This window comes from Ambystoma mexicanum, chromosome 11 (genome assembly GCF_040938575.1).
Source record: "Ambystoma mexicanum isolate Mex_15411 chromosome 11, UKY_AmexF1_1, whole genome shotgun sequence".
Classification (NCBI taxonomy): domain Eukaryota; kingdom Metazoa; phylum Chordata; class Amphibia; order Caudata; family Ambystomatidae; genus Ambystoma; species Ambystoma mexicanum.
In genome coordinates, this window is record NC_090934.1 from 262,493,649 (window position 1) to 262,514,394 (window position 20,746).

Below are 20,746 nucleotides of genomic sequence, written 5' to 3' on the forward strand. Positions count from 1 at the left end.
CTCCACAGCATCAGGACAACACCAGAACTCTGCAGCAAGGCCACGATGGAGGCAATCTCAATGTCTGGGGGTGTCAGCAGATCTGCATTTATTTCGAAGGTCTGCCTAGCGGGAAGTCAGCAAGATTCGGGTCATCTGCCCCATGATGTCCTCATGCAGGCAGAGGAGATCCACCACCGCTGACACCGGTACATACAGCAACTTTTTCTGTACCCGGTATGCGCAGCCAATCGCTGATTCCCTTTCAGAGGAGACAGCTTTTTCAGGAAACACTCTCGCCGCAGGAGCCACCCATGAAGCGTGGGGCAGACCCAAGCTCACCACATCGCACTCGGTAGCCGCTTCCAGTCTCCTTCTCCTTCGTCGGGGCTTCGCCACTGCACAGCCAGCTCAGCAGTGGGGAAAAAGGACAGATAGTATCACCTGTTCCTCCTCCGCTCCTGGCAGCAATTAGATATTCCCAGATCTTCATGTGACTCCGTCAGAGGCGCCAGGCGCCATTTTGAGCCACGTCTCATCCGCTCGTTGATCACTGATATATATCTCTGCGTCCTGAGGCTTATGTTGGTCAGACACGTAGCGTAAGCAATCCACCAGCGATCAGGCTGCCGGTTCCTCCCAAACTAATCAAAGTGTCTGCAGGTTAGAGTATATCATTGAAAGGATCAGGCAGGAGCTCAGAGGTTGCTTCCTCACCGCATGGCAGTTAGCCACGCCCCTCTCGTGTTCGAGAAGTTGATGTTTTTCCTGATTAATTCAGCTTTAAGTAAGTTTCTTGGAGAACTGTTGCTAACTTCGAATGTAACAGATAATCCACAACCACTAAAGATAGATACTCACCGTAGTGCCGTCTGTACTCTTAGTCCATAGTCCCCTTTACTCCATACTTATGGGTGTCTGTCCTATGGGGATTGGATCAGTACACTTTTGGCACAGCACAAAATTAATTTACCTTTTGTGTTTTTCGGGAGGCATAGAGGCCTGGGCAGCCCTGCTGGTTCTGCCCACTGGAAACACCCGTCCGTCCTTGGATCCTTAAGACGGGAAACCCGACTAACATTTAATGGGGTATGGCAGGCGGGACATATGGAGGAAAGAGGACTGTGAACTAAGAGTACAGAAGCCACTACAGTGAGTAACCTTTTGTTCCTCTTAAGTCCTCTCCCCTTTCCTGCATACTTAGGGGAGATTATAAACCATGAATCTGTCTAGGTGGCTGTAAAATTATTTTAAGCAAAAAGGTTCTGTAGAATTTACTGACCAAATCTATCATCCGATATGGATATAGTATCCATACAGTAATGTTAGCAGAATGTAGAACGAGAAGACCAAGTTGCTGATTTACTATTAACGTCCCATTGAATGTTTCCTTGGAATGCCACTGCTGTTGCCTTAGCACAGACTCCATGAGCATGTTACCCTTTAGGTACTGCTTGTTTGCCTCCATAATACAAGAGGCGATCCACCTAGCTGTGGTGGTTTTTGAAGCTTGAAGGCCAGCCCGTTGACCTCCAAAGGATATGAACAAGATGTCTGATTTTATTTCCTGTATTCCTTGGAGCGGTCAAAATAAAATGTTAGTGCCCGCCTCGCATAAAGAGAATGAAGAACTCTCTCACCCTCAGTCTATTCCTGTTGGCTGGCATGAGCGGTATAAAGAGTGGCAATCTACCCAACTTGGGTCTTTCTTGGTGTTTGGAATCCTTCAGATATCTAGGAGTACATATTATGCACACATCGGATGACATGCATGAACGCAACACCGGGCAAGTGGTACTGGGGTTGAGGAGGTCCATCTGGTTTTGGTCGAAACTGCCGCTGTCAGTGATGGACAGGGTGGCCATAGCGAAAATGATAATACTGCCAAGTTTTTTGTACTTTTTCCATAACGTCCATCACTATATTAGGGCCCTCTTCTTTCGATCACTGGAAGCGATGCTCAGGGACTTCCTTTGGGGAACATTGAGACATAAGATTGCACTATCGAGACTGAGTCTGCCCTACAAGGCGGGCGCGGTGCAGTTTCCAGACTTGCAAAGGTACTATCTTGCAGCACAGCTAAGCTTTGTTGCCAAATGGTTCTCGGATGAACGCACGTCTGAGATGCCACTGTTGCAACAGCTGGTGGCCTCGGTACATTTAAAAGTGGTTTGATGCCTTTCACTGGGAGGCCTGGGTAAAATACCTGCGCTGGTGACACTAGGTCGGCGGGTGTGGCTCAGGACGCAGAAACTGCTGAAATTGGAGGGCTTGTACTCCCTGAGGCCCCACTAGCTGCGAACAGTTGAAAAAACAATGCTGAACTTGGTCCAGCAAGGCTCTGTGAAGGCTAGGGCTCTCAAAGTGGGGGGACATGTATGCGGATGGCACATTAAAAGAAATAGAGTCCTTAACTGAACAAAGCGGTTGCCCAGCGGTCAGTTCTTGTGGTACTGACTGGGTAGGGCAGTGGCAAAAACGGAAATGGTCGAAATGGCCGGAGGAACCAGGGGCAGCATCGCTCTGGGCCCTGATGTATTCATTGGAGGATGGCTGGAAACCAGTGTCTAGATTATGAGAATTTGTCAGGCCAAATTCTAGGAGCACTGAGCTGAGAGCAAGGTGGGAACTGGATCTTGGTGTGGAACTTGGTGACAATGAGTGGGAACGCATGCTGGGCTACCCCAGAGAGGTATCCAGGAACTCTCGCTTTAGATTACTTCAGCAGAATGTGCTGTACCGCACTTACATGAATCCAAGTCGGGTGGCCAGATATAATAGTAAGGTCAGGTCGATATGCCCTTGGTGCAATAATGAGGGGGCGGACATGATGCATATGTTTTGGAGCTGTGGGAAGGTGCAAAGCTATTGGGCACACATTGTACAGGCTTGCAGAAATGCTGGTGTAACTAGGTACAACTGGACCCCGGGGGAGTGCCTGTTGGGCAAATATCCAAGAAATAGTCAATGCAAGCATGTCGTGAAATTTATGGACATGGCCTGTATTCTAGCTAAGAGGCGCAACGTCATGGCTTGGAAATCCACTGGCGGCCCGCAATACACATGTTGGAGCAAAGATTTTGAGTTTTGGGTTGAAATTGAACTAATGTATGGGGAAATGGAACTCATTGGCAAGAGGCGAATGCCAGTACCGCCTATAAGTCTTGGAAAGTGGTGATTTGGGACATGTTCCACCCGTCTGACAATACGCCCCCTTGAACAGAAGGTACCACTGCTCATGGTAGAGCTGATGCATTAATTGGCCCCTAACATGGGCCCGAGCTCTAGCACACTGACAGGCGGTAGGTGTGCACCGTTTATTTGCCTATCGCTGTAACAGAACTGGAATTGCAGAGTGTGTGGCCCCAATACATGACTCTTCGTTCATACTAGTTACTCCCGGTTTCCGGATGTGTGAGGTCTGTTTTGTTATTTGTTTCTGTTTTGTTTTGTTCTTTGGTTTTGATGCATTTGATACACTGGCATGATCCTACTGAACTTCTGTAGGAATACAGTTAAACGGGCGAGACAGATAATGAAGATACGTGTAATCACTGTACTGTATTTGAAAAAATGCCAATAAAATGAAGTTAAATAGTTCATCCTCTGCTTTTGCACCAAGAATGTATAATCCGGGTATGCCGTGATGGTCGCTGATGCTCTGCTCATCGTTCCTCCTTTCCGAAAGTGTTCTAGGATTCTTTCCCTGTCCTTCTAGTTTAGTATCTTGGCAATAATCGGTCGAGGTGGAGCCCCAGGCGGTGGTTTTCTTGTCAGGGCCCTGTGCGCTCTATCAACCGTGAACCCCTGGGTGAGTGACTCAGCTCCTATCTCTTACAACAACATGTTTTCTATGAAGTTTGTCTGGTTCGAACCTTCCTCTCCTTCCGGAAGCCCAACAGTGCATACATTATTTCTGCGGGACCACCCTTCCGCCTCTTCTGCTCTGTTCTCCAGATTCCCCCCCTGCTGCTGCAGTATGGAGACCTTCTTAGAGTTTTTGTTGCAGATGCTTGTGTTAGCCATCACCTCTTTCTCCAGCACACCTGTGCATTCTATCAACACCCTGACGTCCTGTCTCGAGAGGTTCACATCAATGCTGATAGCGTCAATTTTGAGTTCCAATGATGACTTCAACTCTGCTATGGCCTCTTGGATCTGCTGGTCACTTCGGCTGGGGGCCTCCTCTCCTTGTGCTTCCGGCCCTGTTGTTTTCACGTCATCCATCGTTTGCGCTGATTTGGCTAATGCATCTATTGACGACTGTTACACTTTGGTCTTGTTAGGTTTCAATGCCATTGTTGTGCCCACTCGCTCCACGGCCCACTCTTCCACCACAAGCGGTGCAGTACACTATCTGTTCAGCTTCGGTGCAGTCTTGAGCGGTGTCTCTGGCAGCCTACTCGTTCAGCTCACTGTGTTCGCACTGCTTCCCGGGGGTTGCATTAGTTAACAAGTAACTTCTTTGCCCTGGAGTGGGGATTGCCTAATCACTTTGGCGCTCTGGCGCCCTCCACCTCACCACAATTCCTGCGGGTGCTTCGGTAGGTGCTATCTGTATCTATTGGTATCTCACCCGTCTGCTCTGTCATCCGTTTCTGGCTGCCCCCATGGTCACCACCATATATTATCTGCTGCAGTCATGTGTGATCCCTCCCCGTCTTGGCTTGCTAGGTCCGTAGTTCTAGCTGATCTGGGCTGCCCTGTCCCACAGGGACCAATCAGCCATCAACTGCATCCTGTATTTGATGTTATATGCCACTTCTAGACCGCAGAAGCGCTCTGGGTGTGCCTGTGGTCTGTGTTGTAGTATCCCGTGGAGGCTGCGTGCTATTATAGCCTGTTACTCCGAAGCAGCAATTATGGCAAGTTCAATTATAGCGCAATGGCTGATGCAAGCGTATTATCTACTTCTTCCCCAACCATTAGATCCTCTGCAGTCACCTGAATTTGAGTTTCGCTAGCTAGCACTCCGTTTGTGCTTTGTTGACTTTAAGTGACTTCAATTCAGCAATCCCACTAAGTCAGTGCCTCGTCTGGGACGCCCCAGGGAAGCCCTTATTTATATATTTTTATTACCAGTTATACTCTGGATGATAAACCCTTATATAACGCCCCTCTCTTTGAATCCCCCTGACCTCACTGAGCCAAGAAGTAGGTTTGTTTTGCAATTTAAAAGATTTATTGGAAAAATTAAACAATATATATATATCACACTTTATAATAAATTAATATTTGATATCACACTTAAGAATATGACAGTGATCAACAATGGATAATATTACAACTGTACGCTTATTTAATTCTTAGGAGTTGGTATAGGAAGGAAAAGGTAACTGAGAATGCTTTTATGGTTTCAAGGAAAAACAATGATGGAAAGAAAATGCAGTACAGAAATAAACTGATAGGGTTTCACAAGAGATAATATGTTCACTTTTCCCCTGGTGGCAATTCACTCCCCCCCTATGCAATATAAGGAGATGGAAGGAGAGCACACAATTTTCAGGAATACAAACAAAATGCAATACAAAGTTCCAGTTCCCCCCAGCGAGCTTAGAGGAAAACAGGTATGATTTTAAAGCAGGCAAATCCTTTTAAATGTGGTGGCAATGAAGTAAAATATGCTAAAAATGATTTTAATTCCCTGTAGGAGGTTCAGGGCAGGTGATATCTATTTACGATTAGTTCAAGACACACTTGCGATGCTCAATGAGGGATTAGCAGGTTGAAAACGAATTTTAGCAGTTCAAGCAAAAGCGGCTATTTTGACAGGAGCTAATTTTTCAATTCGCGGCTATTTTTCCCATTGCGTCGAGCGCGATTACGGAATAACTATAAGGAATAGAAAGTCGGTTTTAGGCTTGTTGGAAAGCTTAGAATCTTAGCTTTAAAATGAAAGTCACGGTTCAAAAGGTACGGACAATTTAGTGAAGGTAGTTTCTCGAAATGAAAGTAAATTTCAGAATGACAAAATTACACTTTTACAGCTTTGAAATGACAGAATGAACACATGATTCCTATGATGCAGTTCTGGACAGGTTCAATTGTTTTGAATCAGATTATTTTAGACTAAGAGATTGGTTCTGGCACAGTTCTGGCTGGATACTCACTCCTAATTTTGGACAGGAATGCGACTTCGTCACGGAACGGGTCAGGATTGGACTGGACTTCTGGCGGCTTCTGGTACTGGTTCTGCTCACCGCGATCTGGTCTGGGTCTGCTAGCGGCACTGCGGTCTGGGTCTCTGGTTCTGCTGGTCTGGATCAAGTGGATTCTGGATACAGCACTGCTTTTTGGGTCTGGATATGGTTCTGGCCCAAGGTTCTAGCCAGAATCAAACAGCTCACCCGGCTGTTTGAATAATTTGCCAAAGATTTTGAGGCCTGCTGAAAAAGTTCTGAAGTCTGGATTCTAAGTTCTGGAGATGGTCCTTCTGGATATTGTCTGGTCCGGCAGAGTGCTTTGCAAGAAAATGGAAAGTGAGTGTCTTGCCTGTCCAAAGCGGTCTCTTTTTATGTGTTTTGAAAGTGGGTGGGTTGGCTCATTCTGCATGCCCAACCCTCTCATGATTTGATAGGTCAAGGATTCTCTGTGACCTGATTTGAGAAGGGATAGTGTGTCAGAGTGAGTCAGAGTGAGTCATCATTTTACAATCTTTTGAAGAAACGCCCCTTTGCTTTTACTTAGAAAATGAATTTTTCATAACTAACAGGTTTCCCAGGTACACACGTCGTTGAAATTACATACACATATTGCCCAACTCTGATCCCCCTAAGAGCCTGGGTTCAAAAATGGCAACATTTTGTGCTTTTTAGTGACTTTCGCCATATTGGTTTTTCCTCAAAATTTACACAGACCTGCACCCCTTCCCTGAGCATATTACTGAAAATTACTATGTCTCCATCCTAAACACAGTGTCTGCAATATTAATAAATAGCGGGGTTCGGTCCCAGAACACCACACAAAGTGGAGTTTGGTCTCAAATCGTGAGGGCCTTTTCCATATTAAGGACCCCCAAATTGTACATTTCTGTGAGCTTAATACAATATTGTATAAGCAATTTGATCAAACCTACATTTGCCCTTAATTGAATTCACATACCAGTCTGGCCCACCCCCCAGAACCTGGTGAGTCAGAGATCACCTGCCTCTCCTTCCTGGCAGGGCAGCTGTGGACAGTTCCACCCTAATCTGCATTTCTATTCAATTGAAAGGCTCTATTGTGTTGTGTCCTGCAGGCTGCAGGGGAAACTCCTCCCTCGCAATCAACAGGGCCATGTGATATCCTGGGCTGTTGTGTGGGTCTCTGAACTGTTAATTGAATCAGACTGCCTTCTGGGAAAGCAGGTGTTAAGAATTTTCATTAATCAGCAAGCCTTTGAAGTCCCAGCTAGCTCAGGATCCTTTTGCAACTCCTGAAAGACACTTCTCCTATCAGAGTTTAGATCGCTAACGCCGGTTAGTGTCCAATGCCGGTACTGCACCTATTTTTGACAGCTGTCTTGAATTAATACATTTCAAAAAGAAAGGATTTTACTTGATAGTATATGATCCTTGCTTGTCATGGCATTGATGTGGATCTGCAGTAGAGTAAAGTAAAACACTCAACCAGGGTTGGATTTTTGTTTGGTGGTTTCGGGCCCATGATTTTAGCAATTTTTGACATTAATAAAAACAGATTTTGAACAGAACCATCTTTCTTTGCACTGGTGGGTGGCAGGTCGGGTGACCATTTTGGTATGCGCAAAACTGTGCGGTTCTCCTGGATTCTGGCGCAAATGTGGGCTTTTCCGCCATCTTGGATTTTCTAAGCCCACAGCACCAAATGTTGCAGCATAATAACTTGAACGTGGGTCAAGACATCCAACAACTTCCTTCTGGCCTGTCCTTGCTACTCAGTTCTGGAGCCTCACTTTGGTCCTCCGTAGGTGTTATCACAGTCCATGCCTCTTGCTGGGTTAATCCGCCACCATACCCTGGACCACTGCTGCAGTGTCCATCTGTGTAGTTTCCAACTGCACACTGTTTATTCCAGGTGCCGCTGTGTGGTGGCTGTCAGTCCTTATTAGCGTAAAGTGCCTCCAGCCTTGCCTGCTGTTGCCGCAGGTCTCTGTTAGTATCTCGAAGTGCTGCAGGCATTAGTGTGGCCCGCGTCACTGCTCTTTTCAGGGACTGTACACCTTCCTCACGTGTGGCGGGGAAACCGCGGTTGCGGTCAGTACCTCCGTGGCCTCATGAATGTTTCAGGCACCGTGACCATTCCAATCGCCATTCTGAACCCCACGTAATCGTTCGCACTCCTTGATTTCCGGCCAACCCTTTGCCCACTTTCAGTATTGACATCCTACTCACTGGACCGAGGTGCCGACTTCTGGGCCTCACTTCGTTTTGTCGTGGCTTCACCATCTGTCCAGTCTAGGTCACCTTTCTTTTACACGTTACGACTGCAGCGTGAACCCGTTTGGTTCGTGCTCTCGATTTAAACTCAATTGTGCGACAACTCCATAGCTATTTATTCAAGTTTGCGTGCGGTATTACCCGGCCTTGTGTAGCTCCGGTTACCATGGAGTCATCTCTCCCAACGTTGTGAACTTCCGTGCCTTTGACATAAGCGTTGTTCCGGCTCGAATTATTAGTCAGTTGCACATATTTAGCATGCTCGGTCCAGAGCACCTCTTTGCCTGCTACTTTAGCGTCTTTCTAAACGTCAAATGTATCTATTTCGGCCTTCTCAGAGGGTCCTTTTATACAATCGAACGCGGCATCTCTTCTCAGGCCACTTCCCATCTACTGCCTCTCGTCTTCTGTTTTTAAATTTTTTTTTTACTGACATCGACTTTCACAGACTGTGGCAACGGGTTGGCTGCTTAATATATACTTTTGCTACTGTTCACTTTCTGGGCACCTTATATCATTCACCCGCTCACGTCCCTTATTGCCGGGAGCTCTGGTGCAATTGCTGCACCACCCCGGACCATCCGTCTGTATTCCTCTTTTCCACTTTGCTTCGCCAGCCCTTCTTTTGGTGTCCGCAGGGGCTCTTATACACGACAGCCCTTGTGCCGAACTGCAAATCTGTTATCAGCCTCCTTGCATTCTTACATTTCCAGCCAATCAGAAACTTGTCTTGTCCGTTGTACAACTACTCTTATTACTTTACTGTGGTCCGTTGGCTGATCCTTTTGTCTTCACTCGAACGCCATTTTGTTTCGGTCACTGACGGAATGGTGCGACACTCTCTGGCTCACGATGGACAGGCCACGCTATGAATCAGTGCGAAAGTCTGCTCACATTGTTCCTTGCATATTCATAAATCTGCAGTATCATCTTCCTACGTTGCAGCCAGTTCAGTACATCACTTTTAATCCGGATCAGAAAGGATCAGCAGGAGCACCTCGGGATCACATCCTATCTCATGGCCCTGTAGCCACGCCCACCCTCCCCTTTTCCTTTACCTCTGCTTCTTTTCCTTCTATTCAGTGTTCGAGGTACCGGAGGATTGACAAAGTCTTTGTTTTCGTCATAGATGCAATGTAATCTAGCCAGTCGGGAGAATTCTTCCATTGTTGATATTGAAAGAGGCGTATCGTTTATGCAAGGAGGCTTTCTAGCTTCAAGAAAGTCAATTGAGGCAGAAAGGTTTTGATCAATTATTGCTGCTGATATAACCTAGCTAGCACTGTATTTTTCTGATAAGATAGCTAAATTACGAGAAATAATTAAGGCTGAACCCAGAGCCTACACCTGTCCGCCTGACATTAGCACATCTAACCATAGGTATTTTAATAATGTTTGCTTTCTCTCAGGCACAGATGTGTGAGAAACCAAAGGGTGTCTCACGGACTAGTCCCTTGGGATCTGTCATCCAGGCGGCCAGGACACGGCCATTGCTTTGGTATCCAGTTCATGGCGGTGGACCAGTGCTGGAGGATCACCTGGATGAGGGGTCCCTGAGGAGTGGGACACCCGATGGAGAGACGCGGTTTCCCCGTCACGATTATCGCTTCACCCCTTCTTATTCCATGTGTTATTTAACTTTACCCCCCAAAAACCCTTTTCTACAAAAACACAACTGCAGGGACTGAGCGCTCTGGGAGCAGACAGATTTACATCCAGCCGTTCCATGCAGCATGTCCCAACGGCAGTGTCAGGCAATTAACAACTCTCACCTGATTCCCGTTACCTTACCCCACACTGATAAAAGGTGGAGCATGAGAGCACACTGAGCTGCAGGGCAGCGAGCGAGGTGAGGAACGAAGCAGAGCCAGAGAAGGAGAAAACTATTCGAGGCTGTAGCTGAATCAAGGATGCGAGACGAAAAGTCACAGGGAGAAATCAAGGAGGGAAGTACCCTTGACCTTCGTCATCTGTCACTTCATTTAGCTGCAGGGTTAAGTCTACACAGAGCACTTTGTGCCACCCACACCCATCCCCAAACAAGCGCTGGGTTGTTAAAGACTCAGAAACAGCACATGTGTGGCAAAGAAGAAAGGCCTCCAAATCCTGTAATGTGCCTCTGAGATACGAGGGGCCCTCCTCCCTGGATGGACGAGCTGGGGGAGAAAGGCAGCCGCCATGGTATCGCCCTCGACTCCACGATCAAAGCCACAAGCTGAACCTTGCATACAGCCGATGAGTTGAAGGCAACTGTGTGAACCTGGGCTGCGTATGAGCAGAGATTGCGGGCAGCAACAAAGTGTCAGATAAGGCGTTTGATGAAAGACGAGAGTAAAAGGCAAAAGCCGTTAAATGTTTCTTTGAACCTTTAAGAAGTGAATGTTCGATACTAAGTAGCAGAGTGGTCCGACACCACGTGGGTGCCCAGTTAGAAGATCTCTGCCGGAAAGTATATAGTAAATTTAACTTTTGAGATTGGATTGAAATTTTGAGATTGGATGGAAAGGAACGAAGTGGTCAAGCGAGGGTACTAGTCAATCCCTTGTTCAATCGGAAGTCTTCAGTTCTGTTACATGGAAAGAAGGAAGTTGTTAAAGTGTTAGATCTGAGCCCGATCAAGGGGGACTTAACGTGATAAAAGAGGAAGGGAATATGAGCCTGACTGAGGGAGATTCCATTGTGAAACAAAAAGGGAAGAAAAGGTCAGAGCCCGGATGAGGGAGACGGAAAGAAGTGAACTCTGAGTTCTGTTATTTTCGTTGTGTTGATCCAGGCACTTTGAATGCTATGCTGAAAGATTATGTATCCTAAAGACTGCCTCCTTGTGCTGGAGACATCCGTGAGCTCAAATTGCCATATTGTTCTGCCTTGTTCCGTGCTGAAACGTGGTGAAGGGGAAGCTATTGTTCAGCAATCCGGAAATACCATACCACATGGTGCTCTTGTTTATCTTGCACTGTTTTCTTTTTACACTACAACACCCCACACTCTTTTGTTCTTTGGAGTAAAGTTTGGCAATACGTTTTTTTAGTATAGGTCCTTTTTGTTTGACAAGATGTGACTAGGACAGTGTTTTCTTTTGTTTTGATGATCGTAGGTTGCTCCCTTCGTTAGAAGTTAGGTAGGCGTTTTCCCAACCCAATTATAGTTGAATAAACACCCTTGATCTACATCATTTGTGTCTGTCATACTTGTGATACCATGCCTTCCTTACAGATCTTTTAAAAATAGTACACTGTCTTAAACCTACAGGAGCCTCTTTAGATCCAGTGCCTCCAAGATTCATAAAAGATCATGTTGCCTCATTGGTCGAAGATTGGGCCAATATCTTCACTGCCTCTTTTCAAACAGGCTGCTATCCAGCCCGGTTTAAGAGGTTCAAATCTCTCCATTATTTAAAAAAAAAAAGCTCCATCTTGACTCCACTCAGCTGAAAAACATTATGGAGGGCAAACTCTCATTTAAATTTTTATTTTTAGAAGGCAACTTTTTTTGCAAGGTAGCAGTCAGGCTTCTGCCCTCAACACAGCACGTAAACCACAGTTTTATTTGTGAGAAGATGTTGGAGGTAAGGGATGGAGGAAGTCCAGCAGCCCTCATCCTTTTTGACCTCTCAGCAGCATTTGATACGGTCAACATATTATTCTGTTGCATCGCATAGAGAAGGTAATGAACATATCGGGTTCGGCCTTATTGTGTCTGAGCTCCTTTCAAAAAGATCTCAAACAAAAAGTTGCTATGGGCAACTTCGTTTTCTCCAGTCACGACTTACTTAATGCTGTACCACAGTGCTCAGCACTGTGCCCTCTCCTCTTTAACGTTAACATGTAACCCCTGGCTCGTTTGATAGGAGAAAGGCCTGATTTGCCAGCTATGTGCTGGCAAAACCCAAATTATGGTGGATCTGCACAGCAACGATAGTCAAGCCTTTGCATAGTACCTCGGCGCTGCAACGATGGATGCCGAATAATTTTCTCTGCCAACATTTCTGCTTCCTTTTAATTGGCCCATGGGGCTTGGAGTTCCTCCTGCACCTGTTTAGTCAGTTACAATTCTGGCCATTGTTTGCGATGAGCAGCTGTCATTTGCCAATCCGGTTCATGCAGTGGCGAAAATAGCCATTTTCACCTCTATACTATCAGTAGATGTGCCAGTTTTCTTGCTAAAGAGCTGATGAAATCCCTGGTTCAGGCAGTCATTATTGATTATCTAGCTTGGTCCCCAAAAGCTAGTTCTTTCTAAATTGGAGGGATTGTTAAACTGTGCTTTGCATGTGATATGTGGCCTAAAAAGGGTCAACCACGTATCGGATGCCAATCGGGAGCCCCACATTGAGATAAAGGTTTTGACCCAGATTTGAAAGATTTTCCAGCATGGGGCCTTCATGGATTCACATGCTTTGCATATCCCCCCCCATCGTCAGGGTGGGAATCCTCAATAAAATAAAGCAGTTTAGCTTTAAGCTAAAAACTGCATTGTTGCTTGTATAGCCTATTGTATAGCCTATTGCTGTCACTTTGGGTCATACTGCCCCAACCAATGACACTCATCCTTAGCTCCACCCCTGGGGGCCATCATCAGAATTTTACAGCTTATTTTCGTGTTTGGAGTCCTCGGTTTCGCTCCTCGACTTTATTAAGTATTTTTGCCTATTGTTGACAGTTAATCTGCAAATCAGTCGCTGGTGTGGCTTGTCGGCAGTGGGGATCTATTGCCAGTCTCAATCCCACCTTCTATTGGATCGCGTGAGGCTGCAAACCGAGTTTTGGGCCTTTTACAGGCATCATGTCGCAGGCCAAGAAGAAGAGCCTTTACAAGGTCTGCTCCAGATGTGGTCAGAGGAATGTCTTCATCGAGGACCGCCACCAAAAGTGTATTTACTGCCTGCACCCGGACCACAATGCCTGCCTGTCTTTCTCCACTAAGACGGGTAAGGATAGCCATTGGCAGCTGGTGTCACGGCTGGAAGATGGTAAGGCCTCTGACACGGCATCTGTGCACAGCCATGCCTCTGCCGCGGCTAGCAGGCCCCAAGAGCACACTCCCTCTGGCAAGAGGTCGAGATTCTTTGAGGACCCTTCCAAAGGGAAAGTACCAAAAAAGGTGAAGTCTTCAAACGCTCCGACTTCCTAGTCGACTGGATTGGCGACTGGCATGAAGGTCTTCGGAACGCCGGAGATCGTCCACTCCATCACTGTCAACCCCATCACTGTCAACGAAGATGCGTTCATCTTCGTGGACCATGAAGATGTCCTCGTCGATGACCCCAAAACCTTTGTCTAAAGCACCGTCAACGAAAACTCAGTAAATGACACCATCTGCTGGTCTTTGTCACGTCTACAGGCTTGTCCACTGCAGGCACCATCTCTATGGTCACAACAGCTATCTCAAGGGTAGCAAGGCCTTCATCAGTCTCGCCTGGGCCTGTTTTGTCTGCACTGCCTTTTCCAGGTCAGGTACGCCTGTGTTGGGCACCTTCCTGAATGGTTCCAGCCGAGAGCGGGAGCACTATCAGATATCTTTTCTGCGAAAGCCCACAAGGGCCCCTCGGCTGCCTGCCACATCTCCTGTGAGGTCTCCCAGGATTGTGTCTCCATCCCCTGTCTCCGCTCCTTTCATCCTGTTGGAGGAGGAAGAGGTCCTTGAAGACGATGGTCCACACCCTGTGGAGGGTGGTGTTGGTCCGCTTCCACAGCAGGGTCCACGGTCTGCACAACCGCTTCAGCCTGTTCGCCCTCCGAGTCCCTGGCCTCATGTACCAACCTTGACGCCTCAAGCCCTGTGAGATCCATTGCCAAGAGATGGCTCTTTGGACATTTTATGAACTCTCCACACTCTGGTCTCAGAGATCCAGCAGCAACTACCACCTGTGGGTTCTAATGTGGCCAGTGCACCAAGGCTGTCTCGGCCCCACCTGGCGCCACCTCCTCTAGTGCCTGCGATCCCACAGCCACCACCTCTTCCACGGCTCTCTATTGTAGAGGAGTTGACCCTGACAGGAACAGACACTAATACAGATACCAACCCGGATACAGATGGTACCCAGGGTACGTATGAGTTTGACGTTGACATCCCTGCAGATGCTGAGTGACCAGATGTAAATCTACCATCTAGGGACTCTTCCCCCGGATGAAGTGGGATCTTTCCAGGCAATGATCTCCTAGCCGGCCAAGCTTTTGAACCTGGTTCCAGAAAGACTGTGGTCTCGGTCCTGCTGCTGGATGACGTCTGGGAGGATGGACTGTTGGTGATGCAGAAACCCATTCTCCGCCTACTAAAAAGGAGAGGCTCGAGAAGAAATATAGGGTCCGAAATTCAGCTCCTCAATGCCTTATGGGCCATCCAACGTAAGACTCGGTAGTCTTGGCTGCTGTGAGGAAGAGGTTGTCTAATCCATCATTCTCTTATTCTGTTTCTCTTCTCTTTGAGGGAAGGAAGCTTGATGCGGCCGAATAGCGCATAACCACCACTGCAGCGTCTACAGTCTGGGCCGCTAACGCCTTAGCCATCCTTGCACGATACAACAGGGAACACTGGTACAAGTTGGGGGATCATCCTTAATTTCCTTCCAGACATGAAAGCAGAGGCCCTGGCCGTCTTTCAGAAGGAAAAGTGGCATTTGACCATGCAGTCACAGTCGCCCTTTACATTGCGACTCTGGTTTCCGACAGATGACCAACGGGTCGCCCTTCACCGTCAAGGTTGGCTCAGGACCACAAACTTCATTCAGGACGTCCAAGCTAAGGTGTTTGACATGCCTTTCAGAGGCAAGGCAGTGGACAAGTCCATTCTCACCATCAAACCGACGGCATGCTATCTGGGCATACTGCAACAAAGGAGGCAGACCTCTTCGCTCTCATAAGAAAAGGGTTTTTCGAACTTCCAAGGTGCTCATCCCCTCCTACTGCCAGCCCTCTCGTTCCACCACCCAGGTGGCGTATAGAGGCTATTCATAGGCCTATTGGGGCGGTACTCCTAGTCGTCCATAAGCCATCAGGACGTACACGCCAAAGGAAGTTTGCCCAGGCCCAGCCCCCAAGATCCCTCTTCAGCACCCCAGTGTGAGGCCGGCTATCTCAGTTTGTCCACATGCGGCGCAATATCTCTACGGACAAATGGGTGCTCAACATCGAGCTGGGACATTCTGTGGCGTTTCCAAGATAAGTGACCCCGCATTCCTCCTGTGATACGTCAAGAACAGCGCAGAGCCCAACTCGGCAAGGAAGTTCAGGCCATGCTGCTGAAAGAGACCATAGAACCAGTTCCTCTGTCTCTCCGGGGCTCCGGAGTATACTCCAGATACTTTCTGGTTCACAAGATGTCGGGCAGGTGGAGGCCTATCCTGGACTTGCGTCGTCTCAACAAATTCCTAAAGTCCCAGAGGTTCAGGATGGTTATGTTGTAGCACATGCTCAGCCAGCTGGAAGAGGAAGATTTCCTGGCGACGCTGGATCTGGGGGATGCATATTTACACATCCCCATTTACCCAAAACATCGGAAGTTCCTAAGATTTTAATTCAAGGAAGACCTTACCAATTCAAGGCGTTACGCTTCGGCCTCAAACCAGTCCAGAGGGTATTCAGCAAATGCCTAGCTCCAGTGGCGGCGTTCCTTTGGCAGAAGGGAGTTTGTTTCCTTCCTACCTGGATGATTGGCTGATTCAGTCTTGTTCTCACGCTCAGACGGCGCAACACACAGCGGAGACGGTCGAGACTCTAACCTCTCTGGGATTCTCCATAAACTATCCCAAATCCTACTTGGTGCTGTCCCAAAATGCTCTTTTCCTGGGGGCCTGACTCAACACAGTCTCGTGCCTGGCGGCTCCATTAGTGAAAAGTATACGTGCTATCCTAGGAAAGAGTCAAAGGCTATCCTCCATCAGAGTGGCGACTGTCTGGTCCATCAAATCCCTGTTGGGGATGATGTCCTCATGCATCCATCTGGTCCCTCATTGCAGACTGCAAATGAGACGTTCAGGAGTTCCTGGACACCAGGTGGAAGCAGATCTCCGGCTCATGTAACGACAGGATAGCCCTCAATCGGGGTTTTCCGCAAAGCTCTTCACTGTTTGTCCATTCGACTTCACAACTCTCAGGTAGTTCTCTTCAGGATCCCTCTGCATCAGGAGACGGTCAGGACCAACGCTTCACTGGACGGTTTGGGCACCCACACGGGCCAACTATATGCCAGAGACCTACGGCTCCCGGAGAGGAAGGCGTTGCACATCAACGGCCTCGAACTACGGGCAGTTTTCTGGGCTCTCAAGGCTTTCAAGCCTCAGCTCTTGGGAAAGGTGGGCAGGTTCTTCACAGACAACACAACCACCATGTCAAGAAGCAGGGTGGGACGAGGTCGCCCGTCCTTTCTCTGGAAGTACAGAACCTGTGGCGCTTGGCCTTTGCTCACTGGTTGTTTCAAATCCTGTTCCACTTGTCTGGCGTTCAAAACACCATTGCAGACTCAGCAGGGAGATGCGGACCTGCAACGAGTGTGAGCTCCACCAAGATCAAGTCTCTCAGATTTTCAGTGAGTGGGGCCAGCCTCCGATCGACCTGTTTGCGACAGCAGCTAATACCAAGTGCCAGAGGTTTGCCAGAAGATATCCTCAGGTGAGGAGCCTGGGCATGCTGTCTTGTTCCTGTGGGAAGATCTATTCATTTATGCATTCCCGCTAATTCCGCTGCTCCCATTTGTGATCAACGCACCCAAACTATCCCGTTGCAAGGTGATCCTCATTGCACTAGCGTAGCCAAGACAGATCTGGTACCCAGACCTCATTCACCTGTCGGTGGCTCCTATCATCAAACTGTATCCTCTTCCGGACCTGCTATCCAGAGAAGGAAGGGCAATCCTGCACCACAATCCAGCACCCTGAACCTGTCATCCTGGCCTCCTGCAGCTTTCGAATTTGGGCATATCTCTCTGACGTTGGAATGCAAGAATATTCTCGCCAAGGCCAGTGGTCCGTCTACACTTGCATGTTACAAACACAAATGGAAGCGCTTTACAGTGTGATGCCAGTCACAGATCTCTCCACAGTGTCACAGTGCCGCAACTTCTGCCTTACCTAGCCTTACCGACGTTCGCTGACTAAGCCTGGCCTTGCCCATGCCTCCATCAAAATGCACTTAGCCGCAATATCCTGGTATACTTGGGCTCATGGCAATCTCTCCCTGTGGTTTCACAGGCTCGTGAAGGAGTTCCTTAAGGGCCTCTTCAGAACATTCCCTCCAGTGAACTCTCCTGCCCCTGCGTGGGAGTTGAATGTGATCCTGTCCAAACTGATGGGTGCTCCGTTTGAGCCTATGCATCGGACATCTTTGAAGTTCCTCTCTTGGAAGACCGCCTTCCTAGTGGCGATCACCTCGGCCAGGAGCATTGGAGAAATTCAGGCTCTATCCTGTAAGCCTCCATATTTGTCTTTCTACCCATCCAAGGTAGTTCTACAAACACATCCGTCCTTTATGCTAAAGGTCTCCTCTGACTTGCAATTAAACAAACCTTTGGTGTTCCAGTTTTCTTTGCAATTGCAAACCCTTCTATGCCTGCTGAAAGGTCCTTGCATTCGCTGGACATGGCACATGCCTTGAAATTCTATGTTGCATGCTCGAAGGACTTGCAAAAAACTTCTCAACTTTTTGTAAACTTTGGACCTGTGGGTCATGGGAAGACCCTATCAAAAGAATTAATCTCCAGATGTCTCTCCGGCTGCATCATGCATTGCCATCAGCTGGTCAACAGGCCATTGCCAGGCAGACCAAGGGCCCATTCCACCAGAGCAATTGCATCTACGACAGCGTTCCTCTCTGGTGTTCCCCTGCTGGATATCTGTAGGGCTGCTACGTGGAGGTCTATGCACACCTTCACAAGATTCTACTGTGTCAACGAGGATTCCAGGGAGGAGTCTTGTGTCGGACAAGTGGTGCTTCACAACTTTTTTCTTGAGGTGAGTGTGTTCCAGGGATAAGTGTTATTGCTTCTTTTGAGCCTTGCCACCTCCCGTGCATATGTTAATGTACTACTGTGTAATCATATTCATAGCATGTGAATCCATGTAAGACCCCATGCTGGAGAAGGAACAGGTTACTTACTTGTGACTCTTGTTCTCCAGCATGGGTCTTACATCCAACCCTCCCTCCTTGCCCTGGTTTTGTTTTGGGTATAAGTGCCACTTTACACGCGTGACCAAGTCTGAAGATAGCCTCCAGGGTGGAGCTAAGGAGGATGAGTGTCATTGGTTGGGGCATATTGACCCAAAGTGACAGCGATAGGCTATACAAGTGACAATGCAGTTTTTAGCATAAAGCTAAACTGCTTTATTTTACAGAGGATTCTCAGCCTGACGGGGAATATTCATAGCATGTGAATCCAGGTAGTTTACGTATTCTTGTCCATGATACTGCTCTGTGCTACGTTGCTAACATCGCCAGTAACTATTTGCCACTTCTTCACTTTCTTAGATCCAGCTTAGATCTAGTTCTACTACTGACGGTCGGAAAATACAGCATAACCTGTTATAAGAGCAGGTTGATTCGTACCTTTGGATGTACATTGTGGAACAAGCCCCCTCTTGTCATCAGACAATGGACATCTCTTTCAAATTCTAAATTACACTTAAGCAATATAAGCTGTCTTTTGATGTCTCTTGATGCTGCATTAGGCTCTTATGATAGTGGTGATGTGCTGTTTGTACCTTGATGTCGAATGTTTTTGGATCTGTTTTCTGTTTTATTCATGTATGTTGTCGGTTTGTTATTTCTGTATGGTTTGTCATGTGCTAAATGGCATCTGCACCTTGATACTGTGTGCACAGTGATAAATTGCGTCCTACAAATACATTTTACTACTTACTACTGCTTCTTTGGCAAAGCGAGGGACTCACTTCCTGCACCATGCTAGCCTGTGTGCTGACTGCCTAATAGCAGAAGCTCTGCCAAATACAGGGTAGAAACTACAAAAGTGGGTCCAACATCTGTAGGCAATCTTTACAAATAAAGCTTGAGAAAAAGGCTGTATTTTCCGCTTTTGTGATCATCTTCTTTCTGAGGTGAGGAATTTGTGTTTTTGAATATTAACAGCGATTCAATGAAGGGGAAGTTAAAGGTGCTTACTTGTAATCCTAGCTCTCCATTGTTGGTGTCTTCATTACATTCATAAGCCAGTCTCCCTTCTTCCCATTGAATTTAGGACAGTTGAGAAGGTATAACCATTGATCCGGATTCTCTTTTCCTTTTCTTGTGGAAAAATAAATGGAGGCTCAACTGTCACTTCACTGAATGATTGGATACAGGAGTAGCCTATTGCCAATAAAGTGTTATATCAATGTTTTTCTCTAGTCCTATCTAGCTGTCCTGCTATTCTTAAGGCTTGCAGACAAAATAAAAGAAGAACAATGAACCCTCTAAGTGTTTGCCAATATCTATTCATTGTTTATAAATGTAATGATTTTACCATTTAAGAACTATTTATTTATATACAGGAAGAACAATGCTCCTTGGATCACAAAAGAGCGTACTATAGATAAGAAATCAGATTCGACGGGAAGCAATGAGCTTCTTACAATGGGGTGCGTTTGAGTGACATTCTGACCAGGTTGTGGAAGGGAGTAAATGGAGCAGTCAACCGGGGACAATTCATGGGTGGACATGCATAGATTAAGGACAACCAACGTTAGACACTTTTAAGTGTAGGTAGGCGGTACAGCCAGCTGTGTTAGGGATGTGACCACGATTGATGAAGTGCAAGAGTGAAAGCAGCGAAGTGAGGGAAAGAGGCAGGTTAAAGGCAAGAGAAAAATATTACCTAGAAGGCAGATGAGAGGTTGGTTAAGAGCAATGTTGGCTCGTTGGCTCTTTGGGTATTTCTCACAGTACTACAATTCAACAAACTACTTTTCCCCTCAACCACCAATATTTTATGTCCATCTTCTTTTTGTACTGTCTGTAGCGACAATACCTCTCCTTGTGAAGATGAACAGCTTCTGTGTTTTCCATAAAGATTGAGACCTATGAAGCAAGGTTTTAGACATTTATGTATGTTGCAGTAAAGTTTGAGTCACCATAAGAATGTTCTCTTCTGCAGGAGCGTGGCCAGGAGTTGGGCCTCTGACTCTACAGGTAGACTGTCCTGTGTTGTGTGGTATATTGCATTTTCCAAAGTTCTTTCTAATCCTTTAAAAAGAAAAGTATCCTTGTGTTTAGCTAAACTACCACTAAATAGGCGATTTGATGAGTTTCTGCTTCATTTTCGGGCCCTCAGTTCTGTGGCAGCCAAAGAAAAATTTGAGTTATGGCGGTCCAAACTATAACCCAAAATACAGATTACTCTTCATGGCTAACCTCAGTGCAGTATCTAGTCAGGATAATTACAAT

At 47.0% G+C, this 20,746-nt stretch overlaps 1 protein-coding gene across 11 annotated transcripts in view; it reads left to right on the forward strand.

Annotated features, from left to right (window-relative positions):
- Nucleotides 1-20,746, forward strand: part of EPB41 (erythrocyte membrane protein band 4.1) — a 2,030,480-nt gene that overhangs the window by 1,278,221 nt on the left and 731,513 nt on the right. The window lies entirely within an intron of this gene.